This window comes from Lepisma saccharinum, chromosome 9 (assembly GCF_977018435.1).
Source record: "Lepisma saccharinum chromosome 9, izLepSacc3.1, whole genome shotgun sequence".
NCBI classification, from domain to species: Eukaryota; Metazoa; Arthropoda; class Insecta; order Zygentoma; family Lepismatidae; genus Lepisma; species Lepisma saccharinum.
In genome coordinates this window covers 91,922,369-91,945,002 of record NC_139237.1, presented here as the reverse complement: position 1 = coordinate 91,945,002, position 22,634 = coordinate 91,922,369, and the positions used below count along the sequence as shown (strand labels likewise).

The 22,634-nt window shown below is 40.7% G+C and overlaps 1 protein-coding gene across 11 annotated transcripts in view; it reads right to left on the bottom strand.

Annotated features, from left to right (window-relative positions):
- The window catches only part of ct (homeobox protein, cut), a 135,633-nt gene that overhangs the window by 42,948 nt on the left and 70,051 nt on the right, over nt 1-22,634 (bottom strand). The gene's annotated exons all lie outside the window — the stretch shown is intronic.

Here is a 22,634-nt window from a genome sequence, read left to right as displayed (position 1 = left end):
CCTGTTGAGACAAAGAGGATTTTGGTTTACTGAATAATACGACAGTAGTTTTATAATGTTAACCCTTCATGTAATGAATTTCCTACGTATGCGTTCACTAATGTTGGATTATCTTTGGAATGACTATTTTAATTGAAAAATACTCAAAACTCTTGTAATGAAAGAATTTGCGAGAAAGCTGCCTATCTTCGTCACACATAAGTACAAAGCGTCTGACGGGTTCATCTCTGTGTATATCGACATGTATATCAACTACAATCATCATGATATTAATTTACTGGACTTACGCCTTTACATTTGGCTGTTTTTGTCCAGTATACACTCTGAATGTCTATATGTGTGTAATATGTAATAGGTTAAGCACATGTATTAGTATTGTAAATTAAAACACATAAAAAAATCTATTCACGTTCACATATAAACACACTTTTTATAAAAATTATATAATTCTAGTTAACTATGATAACAAAACAGAACAGTGCTTGTTGCAAGATAGATAAAGTAAGTTGCACCATGAGCTGTAAGACCAAAGTTCTTGCCAAACAAATATCACAACGGAAACGAAGGAAACTACAAAAGCGAGGAATTTTCGTTTATCTACTTTTCTTAAAAATAAACACGAAAAGCAAATTTTGAGAAACTCATCAGCACGACATTATTTGCTGTCAATTATGGTGCACTTGCGTGACATAAGTCAAAGTAAACTAACAGTCTATTATTTCTCATTAATAATGTAACAAGATTTACGCGACACCGTGAGTAATATTTCGAAGGCACATTCTTACCGGGTAAGATCACCTCACATCGCACAGAAAACTGAAAGAACGTTAACTACACGAAATTACTTTGCGAATTCTTTCTGCAAACTTGCGTGCCAGCAACGGCGTGGGAGTATCGGCTTCTGACCGAAAGAGCGCAGCACCATACCTCTGGCTGCTAGCGCCGCGGTGTGGATCAACAAACGAGGGAGCAAAGAGCCAGCGGAAGCAAAGTAAAGATAAAACAGAAAAGGGGGAGGCACAATCGCACGGCAAAAACATAAAAACACCAGGCACTACGTTAATTCCACGGAAGAGAAGACGTAGGGAAGAACTACAGCCTGGGAAAATAAGTGAAGAAAAAAAAAGTATCGGCGTTTGCGGAAAATTTTTGCAAATGAAACAGATTTCGTGTGTCACTTCCCTATGGGTCTTTTTTGTACTTCGGCAGAACTCGCTGTCGCTTTACACTGGACAATTCATCCATTTCTTCTCTCTCGTTTATTCTCCCCATCTCTTCCTGTTTTAACCCTTCTCCCTAACAGACGCGTCTCCACTTTTTCCCCCCTCCGTTCCCTTTTACTGGGGTAGGCGGAGGGGTTGGGGGTGTAAGCTGCGTGTTTTCCTCAAACGACACACCCACCTCCCAATCAATATGGAGTTAGCGGATCTGTCTAATTGTCAGAAGCAAGACCCTAGCGCAATAGAGACTTAATCACCCTCCAGCCTCGATAATCAATAATTATTCTCAAACAAAAGATTGGGGGAAAGGGGAGAGTAAGCGAACAGAAGCGTCTAACGCGACGAGGGGAAATCACAGTGGGGTGGAGAGGGAGGAAGGGAATACAATTCAAGTTTTAGTTCCTTTATGCCGCAGAAAATTCACGTTAAAGCTACCACATCTATGTCCGAGTTGGCAGGTTAGGAGAAAAGATTGATCGACTCGCGAGGCGGAATTATTTTGAAGAACAGAAGACAAGTTCAGTTCTGCAAATAGTGAATACAAAGCTGGAATTATAAACGTTGAGTCATAAAATCTGAAAAGGATGCGCTTTCAAAGCAGCATTCCTACTGATTAGGTTAGAAACTGCGTCACCTGTGAGTTACGATTTGTTTCTAAGTGCTATTTTTATATCCTTGCATGGTTTATGCACACGTGTTTAAAACACAAACGCGAATGTTACTGGTGAACATTCTTGCTTAATTTGGAAATATAAACTTTTTCCTGCGTTTTTCAAGTGCAAGGACACATATGACTCACTACAAAACTTTACATGCAACGACATAAATACATGTAAATCTCAGGTCTTTGGAAAAAAATGTATCAAACTTTAAAAAAAAGTCTCGGTTCAAATTACGACTCAAATTCCAGTGTGAGAAAACAGCCAACTTGGATCATAAACAGGAAAGATCCAAGGCATTTGACCTAAAGATTGAAGTTCTCAATCCAAGCTCAGCATTTTTTAAATTCAAGCTGTATAAACTGAACGTCAAAACAGGTTCTTCTAAAGAGTTACTTTTTAAAGGAATCGTGAAAACAACACAACCTCGTTCGTCGATCTTCACAAATCAATATGCAAGCAATCGACACCGATATATCTCCCCAGGCATAGACTATCGATCACCTATGAAGGAAAAGGGGGGAAGACTGGTATTAATTAATAAAAGCGACGCGGTGAGCCAATGCACCATAGCAAATGGAAAAGGGAGAGAATGGATGAAGGGGACGGAGAGACGTTACCGAGTGCGTGCGTAAGAAGCAAACGCAATGGCAGGGACATGCGAACGTGGCGTATGGTATTGATAACACAACACGTTCTATTGATTGGTAAGAAGAGAGAAACATGAGTCATACATAAAAAGAATGAAGACTGATGCGATGCGATGCGTTTGTACGCGGTACACACAAGTCCCTGCACAAAATGCTAAATAGATCAAATTGCAAACTAATCACTTCATTTTTGCCCTTGTACATTTTCGTGGCAATGTATTGAAATGGATGAACGTGAAGGAATGACATTGTACATAATCTTTTGCAAGATACTGATAAACTAAGCGATACAAGACTGGAAAACAATTTTTACATCCCCTTCTTGTCAGAATGGTTGATTAATTTCTTGATTGGAAACATAAGCTGTTGATAATTGAAACCATGCGTCTTATTTTCGCACAACAAGGCAATATTTGAGTATGTCGAATAAATAGGAAGGCTGGTATGGGCTCGGTGGTATGTTAGGATCATCCTACCCGGTAATTTGTTATTTCAGTTTGTGAAGGAATAGCCTTCTGCTGTCTCGCTCTTGATGTCTGTGTCTTGCACTAAAATACGCACAGAGATCCAGCACATTTCGTACACTGACAAGGATAAATTCCGACCTAAACAAACTATCTTTTCCAACGCCCACAAAAATATTTCCATTCCATGTATTTTGTACATGCCTAATCTTCAAAGTACACAAGGACAGAGCTACAAATTTTGTCTTAAAAGTGTACCACGTTTTAAAGATGTGTTATTATTCGATCCAACGAACTAGCAGTCCATTAAAATGCAACTGACGCTTAGTTCCAGATAAACTTTTCGATAGGCCTCTATTGTGCTAGTTTATCAGTTTTGACCTCAAAGCCATTAAAGACATTTAACCTGATATGACTAACAATAGAAAGATGAAGGAACTGGCAAGAGTGGTAAATGGCAGACCTGTCCTGCAAAGACACCAAAAAAGCACAAACTGCGCCATCTGGCGACATTCCTGAACCTTCGATTCCTGCGCTGTGGCAATAACAATAATCCTGTCAGCGGTTACGCAAAGGAGGCAAGCGATTTAGAATTAGATTACGCAATCATTAGAGGAGAGGAGAAAGAACAAACAACGGTGAGCCGAATTGATTTTTATTGCCAACATTTTTCACATGGGCTTATACGTTACGTCAAGGAGCTATTTTGATTCCGATACTTTTTGGACCTGTCTCCACACATCGGCATCCATTGTTCAATGACTCTCTCTGCAAATCTCGCCCAGTTTACAAAAGCTGGATCGCGGGGAATCTTTGCAAGCGACTGCTTTGATCTTGTATTTTACAACGTTTAACGGCTTATGTATTTTAATGCGACGATCACGGGCCAGAGACAAGGCCACAATAAAATCGACGCCCGACGTCTTATCTTTAGTAACGGCGCAAAATTCTTGTGCACACAGAGGAATAGCAATTTATTAAGCTGAATTCGGAGCTGACAACAAGGCATTATTCAAACTGTGCTCGGTCGCTAACAAATGCTGCGTACCAAGTACTGAACTTAAACATTTTATTTGAACACAGATTAATGAACGATCTAATAAAACATGCTCAGTTTTATTGGACTGAAGAGGAATTATCTTTGCTCTCCAGTATAGAGAACTAGTCTAAAAAAAGAGATTGTTTCGATACTTTCAATGAGATTGCAAGTACTACAATGAAGCACGGTATGTGCAGTTACATTTCCGATAAAATAGAGTTCAGTGTTTTCTGGGCCGAAACACATTCTTCACTTCTTGAAGACATTCTTGCTCAATGTTTCCACATTTCAGATATTGGTTTTATAAGCATTAGTACAACGCATTACCTCAAACGGATATCTGAGATGTGGTCTGCTATTCCGAAGTGCTATATTTAATCTCATGTGTAAACACCTATGGAAACTGGATATCACAAATCTTGAAATTTCAGTGGAAGTTTATTTACAAGTAGATCAATATCGGATATGTCACGCACGAGAAGCATCAAAGTTTTGTGTGAGGCATTGCATTCTAGTGTTGAGGACCAAGTTCTAAGTCAAAGTACACAATCTGGTGTAATACATTCTTCAAATTTGTGCACACGAAGCATTCCTTTACTGGACTCGATTCGACGTCACTCATGGGTCATCAGACTACTGGGTTCTCATGATATATTTCGAAAGCTCTTTCCCCGATATCGAGCAACGATCCTGCCGGAAGTTGTCTCTGCTGAAGTAAATTAAGAATTCAACTGTTTGTTGTTTAACTGCAGCAAGGCAAATGAACGTAAATTAGTCGTTCCTGTTTATGTTTAAAATTCAACATTAGTTCTGTGTGAAGGAAACTGTGAGAATCATTAAAACTCAACCAAGTGTCGATGATTAATATATATTAACATGCTATAGGCCTATGCAGTGAACCGTTACAATATTATTGTAAAATCGAGTTCTCGTTATAGACTGCGTTAGATTTTCTGGGAATGAGAAGAATTGAAACGGATAACTCTGATAATTAGTAATCGAAAACCTCGAACAAAATGTGTCAACAATGAACCATATACTACAAGCAGATATTACTTCCGAAAATAGGTAGATGGCAACTTCAAATGAAACACTAAAATTTTAAAAAGTAATTTTCTTTCTAATAACACTTAATAATTCGTTTTGTGGCTACATGTTTAAGAATCTGTGACACTGATCATGTATTTCTTAAAACTGATTCACTGTGAAATAATAAACTAAACATGCTTTTCGGTTTGTTAAATAAACAAGAGTCAAAGCATACCAAAACAGTCTCTTTGTACCATTTTCTATGCATACCCACAGTGTAATACATTGTCAGGTGCTTTTACATTCAGTTCAATTGTTTTCTACGTCCACTCTGGTTTGTGGAACTTGCCAACTGGCGCACAGTCTTCTCTTCCCATCAGTTGGCATTAATGCAGCGAAGACAAAATTACGCTATTAAACCATTAACAGAAATTCTGAATGACCTCGAAATTTCGCAGCAGCGGAAGACAGCATACCAAATCCACTAATCTGCGTAGACTGAAATATCGATTTCGGAGCTCCTCGCATCATAGGATTTTTAAAAAATATATCCTTGTCTCCGGATAATTGGATCAAAACCAGTGAAAAAAAAGTACGAGTTACAGCGAGGGGAGGTTGAAAGTCAGCATTAACAAGTGCAGGATTTCTAGCAGATGTTACCATGAGATGCCAGCAGGCATACATAGACAATATCCGCACATTACACCAGCAAAAAGGTTGCGGCATGCCAAAGAACACTGGAACAATAATGGCCGCTTCCCTCTCCCCACGGGAAAGCCCCCAAGAAGAACCCTTACACACAGTAACCCTTAACAACCAATTCACAAGTTTTTGCAGGTGGTCATCGTTGTGGGGCATAAGAGCAGGAGGAGGGGATTAGCAGTAAAGAGAACATAGAACAATATTCACGAAAAGCATGAAACCCTTCTCGGCCAAAACATGGACTTAGAATTGCTCAATCTTTAGGCTTTGAGCATCTGATCCATATAGGCTTCACGGCCTTGGGGGCTCTCGGGATAATTTATAGTTCGTGTATTGTTTAGCCTCTCTTTTCTTGCTCCGAGCAAAAAAACTGAAGAAAAGAAAATAGCCAAGTAAAGGGGGGGGGGGGGTGCTCGTGGTAACGAAATAAGAAACACGACTTTTACTGCAGGAGGACAACAATAGTGCACAATCCAGGGCTTTACCATCTTAGCAAACCTTAGGACGATTGCCATAAAACAATGGTAAACTTTCCTTACTTACAATTATTCCATAGCTCTTGGTGTAAAATGGCCCCCACTTCTCGTACAAAATCCACTGCACTGCATCAAGATATTAAAGGATCCACTAATCCACATTCTCAATGACCCTCTATCGCGCAAGTTGCTTTGGTGGTCTGTATCCCTATCGAAGAAATGTTCTTTGTGCATAGGCAACTCCACCGAAATACATCTTTTCTACAGCATTTTTGCACTTATAAAACGAAGTGATACAAAGATATTTTAATGCTAACTAGAAAGCAGAGGAACAGCAAATGCAAAAATTACCTCTTTTTTGACAGTTCCAGTTATCTTGGGGGGGGGGGGGTACGGTTACCGAAACTTATCACACGTCAAATGTGTGCAAAGCTCAAGAACTTATGTACTTTAGTGGCAAATTATTCAAGGTTCTGATGCTGAAAACTATGAATATTGCTGCTCGATAAGATGGAATTGATGAACACTCTTCCATGTTTGTGTTGTGCTTTTCTTCCAATGTACACTCTTGTCCATATAAAGTGGCACATACTTAAACTGCTCAACTTTATAAGGTATGCCACTTTATGTGAACAGGAGTGTACATTAGTTAATCTGCCAGTAGAAAAAAAATGACAGCAAATAAAACCGCTTAACAAAAAATGCTCTCGGTTACTATGTTGCGGCTGAAGAGCTACTGAACTTTGTTTTTATCCAGATTCTCAACATTTTAACCCTGGTACATTTTTCTTCGCAGGAACATACACACTTCACTTCCGTAAAATTAATTTACCGTAGCAAAGACGTACACGGCAGCCTTACAAGTAGTACACGCTGAACACAGGCAAAAGATGGGCACGAGTAGGGGAGAAAAAAACGACTGCACAAAACAACTGACGATCGCCGCAGGGTTGGAAAAAAATACGCCCTCTAGGAAACAGCAGCAGCCGCAAACTTCCTTCATTTGTTTCCAGAAACGGTGCACCTGTTCCGAGTCGAAGGAAATTAATAGAAGCACTTTTCATATCATTATATTCTGTGGAAAGGGAAATAAATAAGTTCTGAAATATATTGTGCTGTAACGCGCGAAAAGAAAAGGAAGAAAAAGAAACGGAAACCTAATCCCGCAGGGAATAGACTTATTGGTGCCCCAAAACTTCGCCCTAGGGTGCTGCCACATGAAAACAAAAGACTAGCAGGAGCAGGTGCTGTTCAGCTCGCTTTGGAACAACTTAATGAGACGCTGGCTCCAATTTCCAGGTGAGATGAACACATGACGTGGTGACAACTGTCAAAGATGCCGCGAAAGATAAAGAGCCAAAGCAAAAATTATTGCATATCCTCTTGCCAAGCTATCGCACGTATCGGAAACATGTCGAAAGTGAAACTAGAATAAATTGGTGTTTCAGCTTTTCGAATCGTATAAACGCGTCACCGGAATGCTGCAGGTTCTAAAGATTATTTTTTCAATTCAACTAATCATTCCCATTTGTAAAAACAATCACTGTATAAATTCGTTCATTCTCTTCTTATTAATTCCGCCAAAAAATCTACGTTAACGTAACAACTCGTTTGGTCATCAAGTTATACCAACTCAGGTTTAAAACTTTTACTTTTGAAATGTGAATAACAAACTTCCTTTTACTGAATCTACATGAATAAATCTGTCAATAAGAATATGTTAGTCATTATTAGCATTACTACAATAATTCACAGCAACAAAATAAATTAGAAAGCCACGTGAACACTCTAGAAGTTAAATCTAAGGGAACCAGCTTATCAGTAAATAAATGGCAGTGTTTCAAGTATTTGGGCGCCCAATAAGATGTACATTTGCTTTTCTGGATTTTCTTGCGATGAAAATTAAACAGATACATACACAACGTTGACAATAACATGTTCGCTAAGGTCTTAGTTACTGAACCCCAAAATTGACTACTTTCATATCACCAAAAGGAATGCATGTTGTTTCGAAGGCACCAAATCAACAGGGTCACATATAATAACAGATTTGTGAAAACCGAACAGCAATTGTCCACAAATATCTAGACAATCCTCATATGACGAACATGAACGTAAGCAACTGAAACGTTATGACTAAATAGACGCTATTCGACTGAATAAGAAACATGAGACACATTTGTATCTGTTAGACTGTTATACATGGGTATACAAGGGCAAGATTAGGTAACGGGAATAGTAGGAAGTTTAGCTGCATCACTACAACCTTCGCTTTTCTTATTCAACAACGTACCTCGATATTATTGCGGAAAAAACAATGACTTGTTACTCTCACAAGGAAATCTTTCTTGCTGCGTTGGGAGAAATCAGTTTATCTTTTAAGTTATTCCGATGAATAATGCGCCACTAATTCTGTCGCTGATGTCATCCTGCTCCTGTGCGCCAACTCTCACGCAGAGCTGAACAAAGCGATCACCGTTCTTGTCAAACGGGTCAACATTCGTAAATGTTACGGAATACACTAGTGCCATCTATTAGCTGGATGTAAAATATGAAGTTCACATTATTATAGGTTGTTGCTTATCCAGAATGCTATACATAAATTAATTGCGTTAAAAAATAGCCGACGGCGATTGCAGTTCAGTTTCTTTTAACATTTTCAAATAAAACTTTCGTAGGTATTAAAAACTAATAAAATATTATTCTTTCTTGATTCAAGATGCTACTACCACATCAACAAGTAGATATACACGTTTGAAAATAAACCATAATATTTTGGTTTATTTGCGTTGAACTAAGTCTCAATGAAACATTTCTTTGAACGTTAATTTTTACATTATTATCTGCTATTTCAGTACGTTGTTTCATCATTACTGAGAGGGACAGAGGGGGTTGTGTCCATTCCAATACATCAGAAAAATGCACTTTGGAGCCTACATGTAAGATATTGGCGTATTACGTACATAGCATGTCCCTCCCTGATAACTCCATGACTTGTAAAGACTAGTGATTTGACTTGTTCAAACCTCTAGACTATCGTGTGGCTAAAACATGTAGCCAGATGGAGATCAGAACATCGCTCTTAAACATGCGAAAGGACAGGAAGTGGTACTTCGATCAATTTAATCGTTTCCCTCTGTTCTGTATCTTCTTTCTTTTTTTTTTATCGAAACCTCAATTTTGCAGCCTAGGAGAACGACTACATCTGCAACACGAGATTCATGACTTTCCTCCCATGTAGCTATATAATTATCCACAGACCAGAGGGGCGTGATTCAATATTTCGTGTCTTCGTGTGGTACAACCAATATATCTTTTTTCCTTTTTTTCTATTTCCGGGAATAGGTAGATACCTTAACGATTGAATCGAACGGGTTCTCTTAGTGAATGAAGCGAGGTGGCCCGGTCCGCTTGAGGCTAGTGTTGACAAAAGACAGTCCCGTGTGATGACCTCGCTACACTAGTTTCTTGCACTGCGGAACCGAACCTCGCGTGCAAATATCAATCTCTACACCTTCCCCCAACCCCCACGATACCGAGCCACGGAACTACCACCAAAGAGCATCTCCACGCACCTGTTGGAACGTTTTTTTCCCACAGGCGACGTAACATGTTCTCTTTGCACGCGATACTGGATAAAAATACTCCGTCAATTGGAAAACGATTTTCTTTTTTTTTCCTCCCTCTTTTTTTGTGACGACTGTCTTTTCTATGCGGCTCTTCGTTTCATTCAACCCGTTGACTCGTTGATGATACCTTCCTCAGTGCTGAGTCTATTATGGTATCAACCTCAAAAACCACAGTAATCTTCGTGTAGAAAGGCGAAAAGGGGATATAATTGTGCAAGATGGTTTGTGGTTGTAATCACTCTTTTACCTGCAACTGTCTCGCCCGCCCAATTTCCAACGCACAAAGTACACGATGCAACACATGCTTCGACTGTCTTTTGTTCCCTATAAGCCCAGTTGGTGCTTCCAGAAGCGCCACTCGTTTTATTTAATCTTTTCAGTCTGAACACAGCACAGTTTATAACCAGAGGAAAGTTATACAAAATGTGAGTCTTGGTTGGATTAAGAAACACGTGCCCAGTTAAAAAATGTATTGTTTTTATCCAAATCCTTTTCAGTACAGATGAAATGTAGAATTGATATTGTACGTCTTCGTAGAAAACAAGTTGTTGAGACGTCTTATAATTTGTTGATTGATGAGCAAAGTTGAACGCGACCAGTTTTGTTAATTTGAAGAGTAACATCTTTCTTCTAGTGTTAAGACATGAATAGTTTAAGTTTGTCAGACGAAACCCAGGTCTTACATGCACGCCAGTTTATTCACGTTGGAGAGAACATGTGCGTCATAGTTGAATGTGGCATAGATTTGATATGATTTTAGTTTATTTTGTCTCTCTTTTCTGCCACTTTTGACTAATCGCGACGATATGGATGAATTGTGAGAGGATGAGATGGATGAATGAACAATCGCAAATCACATATTGAGTTCTTATGAGTTCAGCCCAGGAGGATGACGTTTAGGTGTCTTGATAGAAGGTCATTCCTTACACCCCATAGCATGAGCAAATGTCTTGTGAAATGAGTGGAAATTCCGAACACGAAGTTCTTCAGATACAACGAGAAACCAATCACTTTCACTTACCCTTTGTGTTTTGGTAAAAATTCTGCTTTTATTTGTATTCTTTAAAATAAAAGGACGAATAAGAAATGGTTTGTGCAAACGAAAAGCAATAAAAATTTCCAAATTTACGACGCAGAAATTCTCGACCATGCGAGAAACGGAACCTTGTTTTTTATACGGCGGAATGAGACCCAACCAAACATTCTTGTCTTATTTCCACCGTTTTTTTCTTGCTACCTCCACGCTTGGCTAGCCCCATCAATATTATGACTACTCGAAGAATTTTGCAGTCACAATCCAATCCCCTTCATTTAACCATGACCTGGCCGAACTAACCTAATCAAACAGTACGCCAATTTCCACAGTTTGTGGGGCGGATCGTTCGCGCGCCGCTGCTGCACTCTGTCGGGGCTGCGGGGAAAGTGTCTTCAAGGAATGACCTCTGCCCCTTCTCGCATTCCAGCGCCACCAACGGCGGGCAGCATTTTAGCTTCGTGGACGGAAAAACACAACCTGTCGCATTAAATAACAATGTTACGCTTGTCGATTGTTTGGCTCACGTTCTGTACGTGCGAGCTAGAATGGATCACGGGGAAGGTTAAAACAAGAGCCGCTTGTGATTCACGGAATCATGTCGTCAGCAAGGAATTGAGTCATGTGTCGGACTCTCGATTTCTATGAAGCAGATACGAGGCCTATTTTTGGAAAGCGATCTCATCACAGATGAAACCTGCACAGCATATTCGTCACACTCCGAGAATTGGCTCAGGAAGATGGGGAGGGGGGGGGGGGGGCAATGAAATGCTCATTTCACCTTAGCATGTTCTCGGTCTGGCTTGAAACAAAAGCCTGCGAAAGCGAGGGGATATGTGGGATTGTCCAGCCTCAGGCTTTCAAAAAAAAGTTTTCACACGCGGTTTCAACCAGGATCTTTCAAATGTATTTGTCATAGTTTCAGGCCAATTATTTAATGATCACAACGGACATTTCCTTCACTGTTCTTATCTCTTCATCCTGTCCCTTCCCCGTCGCCAGAAGGGGATGAGGGAACGCCCCCAGCTAACAAGAAAAACTAAATAAATAAAGGCTCATTTAGATCGTACATGCATTTTTGTATGATATTTAGGCGTATACGACATGTATACCTCCGCCATGAATATAGTCCCACCCGCCTCACTAGACACAAATAAACAACATTAGCTTGAAAGAATAAAGAATTTACGCTTGTGGTTATCTGAGTCCTCAGACTTCATATTTCTACCACCGTAGCGCTGAGATCACAATATTGTTAACGAATACACTCACACATACTTTCACGCTCTTCTGTCTTTGGTGTGTTCTTTGTCATGAACGAATCCCTCCTACTATGAATCAAGTGAAACAATTCGTGACTGCCACAAAAGAATCGTTCAATAAAAAAACGAGCGACATAATATCACCTGAACCATTTCCTCTCAAATCATTAAATTAATAAAAACTTCGATCAATTCTTCGCACCACAATTTCATCGATTCAGCATTACGAGTTCGATTCATCGAAAAGAGCAGACGTACAATTTACGACACCAGCGCCATCATCCCGGATTTTACTTTCCATGCAGTCATACCTGAATTGGGACACGTCATGCGCCTTGGTTAGTAGCCTGTGACAATAATGATATATCGGCGAGGGAGCGTTGAGGAGAAAGAGGGGGGAGGTTTTGTAAAGTTAGGAAGAGAGGGAAAACAAAAGAAACGCCAGAATAAAAGATGGTCATTTGTCTCCGGTTGAGTACTCCCGAGAATCAGAAATCACCTCACCGTTCAAGGAGACGGAAATGGAGTGATTGCGCATGCGCTGGATTTGATTTGTCCGTCATGGCTTGTTTAGCCCGACTAACCGCAACCGGCAGGCTCGTTGAATTGGTCCGCCGTCAGCAGAAAAAACTTTTTTTCTTGTCGCGCGCGAACGAATTCATTGTCGTATCGCTACCGAAGGATTCGAACAAGAATGAAACCAAGAAATTACCCCAAGAAAATGGCGGAAGGAGCGGCACAGCAAAAATATGCTATTTTCCATTTGATTTGGTTTATTTTACTTCGCTTCTGCGCCACCTTTGGCTAATCGCGAAGATGAGGTTGATACGATGAAATTGATGAAGCGACACTCACAAGTTTGTTTGAGTTGTTCTTTTAAGTCAACTTTATGCGCAGATAGGCTAATCGGGACTGGACCTACAGTTTAAAGTGGGATCCGAACCACCGTGCCTTTATCGGGTATCGAACCCGGGACATCTTGATTACAAGGCGACAACGTTACCACTACGCCACGGACAAGGCGCGGGACACTCGCAGAGAACATCCGTGCCCAGGCCGAGATTCGAAGCAGAGAACCCTGGTGTCACGGAGGTCGGCTATACAATTTCCATATCCTTTGGAAAAATTACGTTCCGAAGTGAACTTGTATGCAGAAATGTTAGTTTTTGAGAGCAGATCTCGTGGGAACTGAAAATTAGGGTACTTAGAACAGGCACCGGAACCAGAGCTCCAACCTTCAAAATCAAGATCCTCCCGCTGTCTCTCCACGCGGCCAAGTATTGAGCGCCCATCAGACAGGCCTTCGAAATACACGGAACTTCCACAGCATCGGAGGAAGAGGACAAGATCTGATGATCTGGGATGCATCAGCTGTCTTGGCTTTCGAATCGTCGACTTTTTCTAACTTTCCGACTTTCTAGGAGGGAAGCAGCTCTCGCACACAGGATAGACAAACTTTTAACCCCCCCTTTCCTTAATGCAGATGAAGCCCTTCTCCCTCTTCAGTTCGACCACCCACACCATTCCGTTCCCCCGTTGTTATGGAAGCGTCAAGAAACTAACTGCCATCATTGGCAACCAATGTCTGTCCCAGTTTTGGCAGAAATGCAACGATATTTCCACCGCGAACAACAACAGAGATTAACTCTAAGTTAGGAGGGAAATCCTTCCTGTTTCAGTCCCTTTCGTTACCAAATTCTCGTGCGTTTCGCTTTTATTTCGATCCATAACGACCCTTTATATTTTTGCTCCCTCTAATCCCTTCTTATTCTTTTCAGTCCTCTTAAATCCCATAATTCTTTATTCGTCTAAATTTCGTCACATTTCTTTCAATTCCTCTGCATTTGCAGCGTCTTCTCCCTTAATATTTTTGCTTCTATTTCTATTATCTCGAATTTCTATCATCTTATTTCCATTATCCCTTAATTCTTATTCCCATTCTTTCGAATTTCCTCCTTCGTACTCGGATTCTCTCGAATTTCCTCCTCCTTATTCCAATTCTCTCAAATGTCCCCCTTCTTATTCCAATTCTCTCAAATTTCCCCCTTCTTATTACAATTCTCTCAAATTTCCGCCTTCTTATTCCAATTCTCTCAAATTTCCCCTTCTTATTACAATTCTCTCAAATTTCCCCTTCTTATTCCAATTCTCTCAAATTTCCCCCTTCTTATTCGAATTCTCTCGAATTTCCTCCTCCTTATTCCAATTCTCTCGAATTTCTTTCTTCCCTTTTATTCCGATTCTGCAAAATCGGTACAGTAGTGATTTTTTCCCCTCAATCGGTTTTGTATTGGGCAGTAGTTGGCATTCAAGTGGATAACAAAATAATAATAATGATAACAGGAGGATTATCACTGCCTCCAAATATCATTATGATATGCCACAAAGCGATGAGGAATTTTCAACAGTGTACCTCATCTTATAGTGGAGAAAAAGAAATAATTCATAAAGGTGGTTCTAGAAACGATAAATGAAGGGAAGATTAGATGCAAGCAGAACAATAGTCGAGAGAGGCGGTGCAAACTGAAGAAACACAATTACACGTAGCGAATAAAAACACTTTGAGATCTATTATCCTGTGGTTCGTTCCAACCGCTCCGAGAGACACCGTTTCTGGTACTTTTCCGGATGAAAGTCCAACGGCACTCATCCACTTGACGATTAGGGATCGATAACCTCTCAGGGCTATCGGCCGCGATTGGGAATTATTTATATTGACAGGCAACAATAACAATCACAGACCACTACTCTTTTTTTTCCCCGTCGCTGTTCATTACCCTGAAGAGGACGGCCGACACAGACTATCGCCTGGCAACGACACAGCTCACACGTCAATCATCGCACGTGCACGACCCGCCCCTCTTTTTCCTTGATATGCAAACGAACATTCCACTATGAAACAGATATGTGCGCCTTCTTTTGTTTATCACTGCGTCAATGAGAAATGTGGAAATTACCAGTTCAAGGGTCGCAATACCAATCTGCTTGGATTTTTAATTCCAATATCTCAGATTGAAAAGTTTGTGGGGAATAAAACTAATACGCAGAACAAATGAAAAACAATGGCCAGGTGTAAAGGATGTACAGGGGGAAAATACAAAAATAGAACTGAAAAATAAACTAGAAAAAGCAATGCAAAATAAAAGTAAGATGAACTTGAGAGATAAGGACAACTGGGTAGATGGTAAAATGGAAAATGAAGTGTAGTGGGGAAGCAACAGAGAAGATACGAAAGTAAAAAGTTAATGGAGGGAAAAGTTAGTCACCGTGTGAGAAAAATGCGAAAAGATAAACGTAAAATAAAAACTAAATACACAGAACAACACAAAAAAGAATAAAGTACAAAACAAATAAACAGAAGCATACTAAAAAGTAACGAAATAAAAAGCAATCAGTGGATGCAATAAAGGTGAAAAATCTATTAATTTTGGAGGGTTAAAATTAATACTAAAAAAGGAAGTAGTGGGCAGGTGAAAGTGTAAAGGAAAAACAAACAAAATAAAATATGAAAAACGAGAGATAAGGATAATTACATAAACGGTAAAAGGAAAAATGAAGTGAGAAAAATTGAACCAGTCTAAATCATGGGACACAAAATAACTTTTCTCAACTGACTAGAGCTTAACCCTCAATTGGCTTAATCAAGGCGCTTTCTTATCGCAGAAATCTTCAATTTTATTCGCGATCCAATTCCTTGAATATCTGCACAGAGGGGATTCATCTCAATCGACGATCGCTGGGTGACATTCCGTTAATTATGTCGGCCGTGTTTATCTTGACATAATTAGCTTCGATAATGAAGTATTGGGAGTTAAGGTGAACGTCAATTGGAGATTGATGACGTATTCTGCGCCATCGAAGCTTTCAGGATTAAAAGAAGCCAAGATCACAAAAAGACTGGGTTTTGCCTTCCCGATGGCGCAGTGGTCGCGTCGTCGCCTTGTAATCAAGGGGTCCCGGGTTCGATACCCGGTGGAGACACATGGTGGTTCGGATCCCACTTTAAACTGTAGGTCCAGTCCCGGTTAGCCTCACTGTGCATAAGGTGGACTTAAAACACCAACTCAATCAATAAATCAATCAAGACCGAGTTTTATTGGTCCCTTCTCAACGTATATCGTTTTCTGAAACAATGCAGTCAAGAGTTAGTTGTCGCTTCATCTCGTCCGAATTCTTATGCGAGACCCCTCGGTTCGGTGGCATAACATGTTGAGTGTTCGACTCACTAACTAACCTCCGAAGGTTATATGGTTCGAGTCCCGGCCAGATTGATCCGTAGCTGTATTTCCATCTAATCCTCATTGCTAGAAAAGCAACGTCAAATATGCAAATACAAAAAAATAAATTGTGTTGCAAAAAATATACTGCGGAACAGATTCCCATGCGTTCCTGGATACTATCTAAAGGTTCCTGGAAGCCATCCAGCCTCAAAACGTATCACATGAGGACTTAACTCGGACGAAGTAATCATGAGGATCCCTGTTCCTTATAGTGGCTATTGTCACGGTTAACATAAAATACGCAAAAGAGCGGCGTAAAATAACAAAAATACACATTTACTAGAAGTGTCTGGCAGAAACGACGAAAAGAAAAGTCTACGAGAAGGTACATCTGACAGAAGGGAGTCAAAACTTACAATTTAAGAACAGTTCTTGCTTCTTCTTACAGGCTACTACTTATCGTATGACTTGCTTGCTCTGTTGTCGTCCGACAAAGTTTTCCACATCTATTTCTCCGGGAATTCCCCCTCCCCCCGTCAGCATTTTCTACAAGCTGTAACTCGGCGAACACCCTGTACAACTCCTAGTTAACGATAATTTAACAACGCTACTTTTATTCAAAAAATTTTACCCGCTCATCCGAAAAGCCATTACTTATGCATCCACTTTTCTTCTGCTTCCTTTCGAACTTATCTACTTTCATCTATCTGTTAGTTTCGCATCCGGTTATTCCTTTGTTTCCACGAAAAAAAAAAAAAAAACACGCACTTACTTCGAATCACGCAAAGCAAACAGACTTGCTCATCTGTCCGTGACAGAACAACACAGAGGTCATTACTGGGCAATAATAATATTAGAAGAATCGGTGCAGATGTTCTTATTCTGATCGTAAGACGAAGGACAATCGGGTCAAGTTCAGTGACCGGAGAGTTTAGATAATCGTGTCATTACACAGGGATTAGATTCAATTTTTATTCTCTTTCTTTTATTTCCGTGCGCTGCTCACTTGCGTATAGTGAAACCTCACAGCAATTCGGAACATTCTGTTACATTTCATCCCCCCCTTCTCTCGCGGAAAAAAAAAAAAACAAAAGACTATCCAAAGACGTCATGGACAGTTGTTAGCTGTGTCGTATGGGACGGACGGGAACGAGAAAAACGATTGTAGTGCATTTGTTGGCCGATACTTTCCAAATCTACTTCCGAAAAGTATTGAGTCCGTCTCCTCTCGTTCTTTTCCCCCCTTCCCTCTATTTCCGTCGTTCGTCTGAAGTTTCGGGGAGAAAAAAAAAAGAAAAGCTTTCCCGTGTCCCATAGCTCAGTCTTCAGATGTGGTCTGGGGATCATCAAAACACACATAAATTTAGCTCGAACTGTTCCGAAACAACAGTTCCGTTATTGCGATTTTGTTTCGAGGGCTCTCATTCCAGTACAGTGCTGCGCTCTGGTGGGAGATACAGCAATTATCCCCTCCCGTTCGCAGAAGCGGCGGCAATGCAATGATTCACTATTGACAACTTGGCAAGCGCGGACCAGACTTCGTTTTTTTACGACTGCTGCATAAACCAGAAGAGATATAATTGTCTCTTCTGTATCTCTGGGATTCTCCATCTCATCCTACATTCTTGTTTTCTCCTTACTTGTGATTTACATCTTGGAAAGAACTGTGTAAGCAGACCGCGCTCTAAGGGGCCGAGTATTGGCAATAGCGAAACTGGTTTCAGCTGCCAAAGAAACAAGAAAGACACGTCGGTTCGAAGAGACAGTTTTTATCTCGAATCAAAGTTATTTTTTCTACGATGAATACAGTATGAAGGCATGGTTAGGCAAATAAAAAAAAGAACAGAAGATGGCATTGTGAAAGCCTATGTTGTCAATTTTGTAAGTGCACCGTTGAAGACCAAAAATGTTCGTTGTGCACGACAAATAACCACACAGTTCTATTTCATACCAAAACTTAATATCGTCGATCAAACTGATGGTTATGCTTTGCAAAACTGGTAACTCCATACTAGTTCTTACTCGAGAACAACAAGAGTTCCTTTGCAAATTTTACATTCCTCGGAATGAGCATAACATTTACTACTTGAACTTCTTTTAGGTACATGTCATGCTTATTCTGGGGCCTACAGAAACTCTTCTGTTATTCATTCTCAACTATTTCTGGAAATGTAGCCAGGAAGATATTCCTCTGAAAAACTGGTAACTTCATACTGGTTCTTACTCACGAATAACAAGAGTTTCTGTCTAAGGGTTTTACATACCCCGGAAAGAGCATAACATTTACTTAAATTTTTTAGGTAAATGTGTATGCTCGTTCTGGGGCATGTAAAAACTTCAGACAGAAACTATTCTGATAATAATCATTCTTGAGTATTTCCAGAAATGTAGATATTTCCAAAGTGAAAGTCCTTACACAAACACTTACAATGAGGGATTAATCCAATACATCTTACCAGAATGACGGACTTCACCACACGTGCTTGTCGAATTCTGCTGCACACGAGAGTCACTGAAACATAATAGTCTTGTCGCAGCAGAGGCGAAGACACGTGATGGATGCAACTTTTTAATCGTCATTAGCTGACAAATTAAGCCACTTCAATCATTACCGTGATAGAGAGGTCCTAATAATGATTAATACGAAGCTATATTCATTATTCGGTTATTGATACGGCATAGACGAGCGTGTCATGCGATGAAGCTCACGTCAAGTTTCTTTCCGCTATAGTATATTTCTGATAACAGCCATAATTTATCTGGTAACACTGAATGCCATCCTAAGATGAGGCACCAGGACATTTTGTTGATTAAAAGTTTCTGAAGAATAAGAATATGAAGCGTCTAAAATCGACAACTCAACAATCACATGAAAATCATCCATGAAGGTTTCTTATATTCACTGTCCTTTATCTTAAGGAATATGGGGGAAAATAAAGGAACAACAAAGTAACAAGTTCTCTGTTCTTGGAAAGGAACAGGTAGGGGCCGGGGGGATGGAAATAAAAAAAGAAGCGGAAATCGCATTGATTCAGTGGATGTTACCCATTGTGTGAAGTCAGTCGGGACTGATTGGGGCTTGTGATAGGTTCGTGACGCTTGGGGTACGGGCGGAGCGGAGGAGGCGAGGGGATGGGGGGAGGGATTAAAAGCACTCATTATTGTCTCGCTTCTACCTAGCGTAATGTTTCTCCCATCCCCCCACGCTCGCTAGGAAACCCAACCGAAGCCCGCATTTTCCAAACACACTTTAGGGCCGTGCCTCTTAATATAGGAGTCATTATTAATAATGGTATTTCACCATTAGTTGCGATCGTCCGCCTGCGTTCATGTAGGATCCAGTTTGTTCCATTGGATGCTCCGCTGACGTCTAGTAGCTCCCCCCTTCCCTCCTCCCGGGTAGGGAAAAAAACTGGGGGAGATCAGAAACATTTTCACTTGGGAATTTGGAGGCGAAAGCCGCTAGTTCGCTGTGACTCCCTCCAGGGATAGATGTCATGTCGCCCAAAATGTGTAAAATATATCTTCCTGGTTGTTTTTGCAGATTCTCGACCACAGCTATGACAAGAGAACAGCGCACGTTCGCTTCGCTCGTTTATAGAGCGACCACAAACAAAAGACCCTTCGGCCAAAATCTTTCGCGCATCTTCCCCTCCATCCGTTCAACTCCGGCCATAACAAAGCCTGCTCCACTCTACCCCTCATCTCCACGCGCGAATAAGATGCACAGGGCACGTCATTCTGCGCAGGTCCTTTTGCTTGTGGCCTCACTATACCTACTGTCCACAGCTTGTGGTAACAATTTTACAGAGATGTGCTGAATATCCTCATTAGAACGGATAAACCTAACATTTTCTAAGCCCAGTCAATTCTATTCAATCTTCGAATTCATAATCTGCTCGCCGCTCTCTAAAACTCTCAAGAAGAACTCTTACCACATTTCCGCCGACCTCCGTGGCTGAGTGGTTAGCACAACGCGCTACGACGCCAGATGTCCCGAATTCGAATCCTGACCTGGGCGTCCCTTCATCAATTTCATCATATCACCCATTCTCATCTTCGCGATTAGCCAAAAATGGTAGAAAAGAAAATAAAAACAAACAAAATCGATCAATTAATGAGTGTTGTTGGTAATGGTAAATAATCTGGACAGTCTTACTTGCGTTATGTGGTACCAGGTAAAAAATGTCAAAATGTTGATTCGCGGTGAATGAGTCCAGCTTGGGGATGATCCACGAGAACACAAGACTGTTTAGAGTGAAAAGTTACCTTTGAGACGAGACAACCGTGTCGGGTTTGTGGATGTCATATTCCTCCCTCCAATCCAACTTTTCTGCACACATTCCTTCAAAAATCGTTGAATGCAGAAAAAGAAAGCAACAGATGGAGATACAATTCCCGTTATGATATTTCTAGCACGCCACTGTTGGTAACTTCACGTATCGGCAATCCCTGCTCGATACAAGAAGTCAATATCTATGTAAGGATAACAATAATGCTGGAAAGCTAATTGTGAATTACTCTTTGTAGACAAAACCAGCACATGTACTTTCGCTGTAGGGAATCTTGCAATCCCTATGTCTTTCTCAGAGTTGCCAGGTCCAAGTCGACGTCATGCAATCCGGGAGGTTTTATGACGCGTGCGATTGATCGATTCGATTTGTTAACAGCAAAGGCGAACGAGTGTTTTCTGATGAAATACAATGTGGAGCTGTGTGCTGTTTCTGCTCAGCATCAATCACGACATCTCGTGCATACTTCTTGCAAGCGGGGCATGCGATCTTGAGCAAACTCTTTCGATCCCTAAATTGGTGAAGGGAAATTTCAAGGATAATTCCATGTTTTCTGAGAGATCTAGCTCGTCTCTTCTCTGCATGGAGCTGATAGGTTTTCATCACGGAAGATTTTCTTTCTTTCAAACTGTTACTGTCGATTTAAAGACAAATATTGATCGAAATCTAATTCAGTTTAGAAAATTCAAAGTAAATTGGATTCCCGAGTTGGTGTAGGAATCGATACTAAAAGAAACTATAATTGAATCGATACCAGAACCAATAAAGCGATTCTCGATACTTGAATTAAGACTGATCGAGAGATCGATATTCGGTTTCGCGATCTAATGCACAATTCTAGATTTGTTGTGATACAAACAAAATACTCACATCTAAATAAAGGGGCAATACCAGAATATGCCAGATATCCAGAGGTTTCTAGAGAAGTATTAAATTCTTTCTAACGGAAGGCGGTTCGGAAAAGGGCATGGAATGCTCCACACGACATTTAGGAACGCCAAGAGATCGTCCTTCTAAAGGTTTCTATTGTCGAGTCCTCTGGAACACTTTCCCCAAAGTTATCCTTGCATTGTCTGCAACCGGCCATTCTGTTGTGCAATACTGGTTGCCTGACTTTAAGGGGTTTCTGCGTCATCCATCTTTCGGCATTGCTCTATTTCCGAACCTGAACTCAACTGTGCTCATGTGTGTACTGTCATCATTTTCATATTGCCAATATCCATATTAATCAGAGGTCCATTTCACGTATGGAACTGGCATAACGAGCCTTTGCCTGAAATTTTAGTTTCGAACCGTCCGCAAGATGTCGTTACGATATCGATTTTCTAAAATCTCAGCAACATGGCATTAACGGCCATTAATGTTTGGCAGAGCTGCCTGTGTTATCAGCTACTTTGTAAGTCCCTGCTCTCAAACACACACACACACGCTGCGGGTTTTTTTATGTGACGGAGGGGTTGTTGTCGCTCCATACGCGAGCAGGACGCCGCCTGCTTTGCATCGACTAAGCTTGTAAATTCTTCCTGCGACGGGTAACTCACAAGCACTAATAATGGCTTTATCGATCCTTCAAAGGCCCTGGACGATTGGTTTACAGATAATGACAAGGGTTGGTTGCCGGAGAGGGAAAGAGGAGGGGGAGGAATGACGCTTCGGAAAGAGGCACGGCAGGAAAATGAATCTTTGAAGGACAACATCTGTTTCTGCTCGTTGGCTAACCGATGACACTCGCTTCGAACCACCCTCACCGTGTGGCGAATGCTAAAATCCTTCTACTAAATCTCTATAGTATATCTTAGGAACCTAGTGAAGACGAGTCACAACACAACCTTAGCCCAGTCGTAGACATGGGGACATATCTGTTTGAAGACTGCAGCAATTTTATGCAGAATTTTCCACATTGAGGCAGCATTTCGCAAGTTCCTTCCTAGGTAAACCGGCAACAGAGGGTCACTGACA